This window comes from Moschus berezovskii, chromosome 9 (genome assembly GCF_049115385.1).
Source record: "Moschus berezovskii isolate FMDL1 chromosome 9, NW_MosBer_1.0, whole genome shotgun sequence".
NCBI classification, from domain to species: domain Eukaryota; kingdom Metazoa; phylum Chordata; class Mammalia; order Artiodactyla; family Moschidae; genus Moschus; species Moschus berezovskii.
The window spans coordinates 78104112-78108466 of NC_142468.1; the positions used below are offsets into that span (position 1 = coordinate 78104112).

At 35.8% G+C, this 4355-nt stretch overlaps 1 pseudogene; it reads left to right on the forward strand.

Moving 5' to 3' along the window:
- On the forward strand, window positions 1-1066 carry LOC148776558 (olfactory receptor 4K3-like; annotated as a pseudogene).
- Window positions 1067-4355: the final 3289 nt, after the last annotated feature.

Sequence of the window (4355 nt, forward strand, 5' to 3'; positions counted from 1 at the left end):
TATATTCAGTATTAAAAGAGAAGGCCAATTGCTTTTTACAGTGATTATGTAAGTACACGCTTCCATTAGCAGCGCATAAAAAACACACTTGATGAACAGACTGTTTATTTATAAAATCTATTTTTACATTCTTTCTTCAGATGAATTTAGAAGACACTGAACTGAATGGAAGAAGTAAACCAGTCTGTGGTGTCTGAATTTATTTTTCTTGGGCTGTGTGACTCATGGGACCTCCAGGCCTCCCTCCTAGTGGTATTTTCTTCACTTGATCACCATTTTAGGCAATGTCTTCACTGTGCTCCTAGTTATTGCTGACCTTCACCTCCACTGCCCTATGTACTTCCTATTAGCAAATCTGTCATTCTGTCACTTATGCTTTTCCTCAGTAGCCACCCCTAAACTGATCACAGACTTTCTGAAAGAAAATAAGACCATCTCCTTCAGAGGTTGCATGTGTCAGATGTTTTTCGGACATTTTTTTGGAGGGGGTGAGATGGTGCTCCTAGTGATGATGGCCTATGACCGCTATGTGGCCATCTGCAAGCCACTCCATTACTCCAGCATCATGAATACAAAAATGTGCATTCGACTAGTGATGACATCATGGATCGTTGGCTTTGTGCATTCAATAAGCCAACTAGTTATAATTACACAACTGCCCTTCTGTGGACCCAGAAAACTGGATAGCTTTTTCTGTGATATTCCATTGGTGATCAAGTTAGTCTGCATGGACACTTATATTCTAGAAGTGCTGACAGATGCTGACAGTGGGGCACTTGCAACCGTTTGCTTCATTCTGTTGCTCATCTCTTACTCTTATATTCTCCTTACTGTCTGCCACCAATCAAAGGGTGGGGCCTCCAAGGCGCTCTCCACCTGCACTGCCCACATCACAGTGGTCGTGTTATTCTTTGGGCCTTGCATCTTCATCTACCTATGTCCACTCAGCATCACTTGGGTGGACAAGTTCCTTGCTGTATTTTATGCGATCATCACACCACTACTAAATCCACTCATTTATACTTTAAGAAACAAAGAGATTGGAAATGCCATTAAGCGGCTATGATGACTTAGATTTCTTTTGGTATTTCATCATTTCAAATTATCAGAATGTCTACTGTGAGTGCACTAAATTGGCCACACCTACCCTGTTACTTAAGACTGGGAAGAGTTCCCCGATTCACATATAGAAATCATGTGTATCTCTTGATGAAAATTGTGTGTCAATTCTTTAGGATTCTAGAATTGTTAAAGTGAGTTCCTGTTTGGGAAATTTGGCTAGTCTTTTGAAGTATGATTTTGATTTTTCTCAAGAATGACTTGAGATTAGTAAAAATGTTAATATTTTATATCACTACTGTTACTATTATTTCAACACTGACCACCATATCAGGGAATTTTCTACTATCCTATGCATTTCTTTTAGCAGAACATTTCACATAGACCTTCTCTAAAGTTTTCTTTAATAAGCTACTGCATCATATTGCTCTCTTTACTTTTACAAAACAATAGTCACCAATTAGTTAACATTCTCATTACCTTCTATAGACATATCTATAAAAGTAATCATTAAGCATTCCTAATCATATTCAAAAAGTTGAATCATAATCATAATCTGTATAGAGCTTTGTTTCTTCAACATCATGTTTTATTTGTGAAACACTGTAATTGTCCTTAAATGATGTATATGAAATGCAAAGATGGCTATATTAACAACCTTTAGAGATTTTGCTTTTTTCCTTCCAATTCATAAATAGATTAGGCAGTTCATCATATAGGTGGGTAAAAAAATTTAGTTTTGTAATAAACTATCCATTTAATTCATTTCAGTGTTCAAATAGCCTGCAAAAACAGGATTATATACAAAGTTTGCAAGTTACTCATTACTACATATAACAAAACAAAACTTTTCTTCAGAAATCTTCCTCAAAAAATTATACAAGTTTACATCCATTTATCTGAACCCATGGATCTAGTTATATCTCAAATTTATATCTCAAATTAGTGACATGTATGCTAGTCACTCAGTCGCGTCCAACTCTGAGACTCCATGGACTGCAGCCTGCCAGGCTCCTCTCTCCATGGAATTCTCCAGGAAAGAATACTGGAGTGGGTTGCCATTCCCTTCTTCAGGGCATCTTCCTGACCCAGGGATTAAATCCAGGTTTCTTGCATTCCAGACAGATTCTTTACCATCTGAGTCTCCAGGGAAGCAAAAGATGACATGATTCTGTGTATTTTGTAACATTCCCAATAGAAAATCTCAGGAATAAACCTTTATATAAAAGAATTGCTATTTTCATATGCGTATGTATCCTGACTTTTTTGTTCTTTTAATCTCTCTTTACTCAGTTTGGATAGTATCTATTGACTTGTCTTTGAAGCCACCTAGCCTTTCTTCTGCTGTGTCCAGTCTGTTTTTAAATCAAGCCCCCTTAAATTCATAATTGTATATATTCAATTTTATTTCAAAACATCCCTTGGTTCTTTCTTAGATTGTTTCTCTGTGAAATTTTTTTCAGGTTTTCAACTTCTTAATGTCGCTTTAGATTATACAAGTTATACTCTTTGCTAATGTCAACAGTTGAGCCATCCACAGTCTACTTCTATTATTTTCCTCTTAATTATCAGTTGCATATCCCTGCTACTTATATATCATATATTTTTTTTCTATTTTGAATACTTTGTATAAAAGAATATTTAGCTCTGGCATGATATGTGTGTGTGTTAGTCACCCAATCATGTCTGACCCTTTGCGATCCCATGGACTGAAGCCCACCAGGTTCCTCTGTCCACAAAATTCTCCACAAAAGGATACTGGAGTGGGTTGCCATTTCCTTCTTCACAGGATCTTCTTGATCCAGGGATCGAACCCAGGTTTCCTGCATTGCAGGTGGAATCTTTTCCGTCTGAGTCACTGTTCCTCCACAAATTATCTACTCTCCCTTCTGTGAGGCATAAAAGAATAAGGTGTGATCACTTCAGTCCAGTCAAGGACTAAAGCCTGTTTGAATCTGGACTGTAAATTTTATAAGACTTAGTACACCTCAGGTTTGTTCCTGTTCCTTGGATATATCCCTTCCAAGTTTGAATGATGATTCTACTAGATCTTTTTCTCCTCAGTCTGAAAGAATTCAGGTGATTCAGTTTTGCCCTTCAGAACTTTTATGCTTAGAACTTTAGTCTTCTTCCTTCTCTTGCTATTTTCAAAAAGTATGGAAAATTACCCAAAGAGAAATCTGGCTTTACCTTGTTCTTTTTAATTAAGGTACCTAACAAGAATCCATTAAAAATACAAATAAAAGCAATGAAATAATTGTGAACAGGAAAAATATAAAATGTAGAACTGATTGATAATCTTAAATGAATCTTGGATCACAATACTCAAACATAGGGTCCTTTCATAGCTTTGCAGGAAATTTGGTTCAGTCTTCTAGTTATCAAACTATAAATTAAATTAGTTTTGTTATTTATACAGGTTATACACAATAACACATAACTGAGACCCATGTTTTGACACAAAAGAGTTATATAAGATGAGTTACTAGAAAAAAATAGTCAGCAAATGATTTGGACAGAATGGCTGTTAGCTAATGATAATACCAGCCAGGCTATGGTCAGACCAACATGTTCCAATGTTGGAGGAATATTCATTGATGGATTAAGTCATAATTTCAGAAAATTGTAAAATAACAACATATTCATAAATTTCCCTGTCCAAAGCCAACTGTAGATGACTTGAGTCCGAAATTGAGACAAGCTAGGGTGAGATTAGTAGCCAGAGGCCAAGCTCATGAAATATATTATGAGGCTCTCCCAAATGCTTTTCTTCTGCCATCTGTCAATCTCTCTTTATTATGCTACCTTATCCATCTCCTGTCCAATCCACTTCTATTACCTTGTTTTGTTTCTGCAGGTTGTAAATCCTCCCTCACACACTGCTTTGTCTTTCAGAAAAAATATGATTCTTTCACATCCTAGCTTTAAATCAAAGGAGAGTTAGATATTGCACAACTCCCTCAAACTTTTGACAATATTAGTTATAAGTTAATTCAATTAATTGAAATAAATTGATTAATTGAATCCAAGCAGGGTGATGTATATGGCCATACACTCGGCAGATTCGAAGTGTATAACTGACACTCTTTCAAAAATTTCTACCAAGCAATTCCTGGGATTAATCTGGCTATCAAACAACTTGCTACCTAAAGAGTTCAATGTAACCTCATAATAAATGGTCTAGACTGAATACTATAAAATGGTGACTTTAGAAAAAAATCTCCAAATTTTATATATTTATTTAAGCATTTTTATTACATGAAGTTGTTTGAGGAAATTGGGCTTCCATGAGTTAC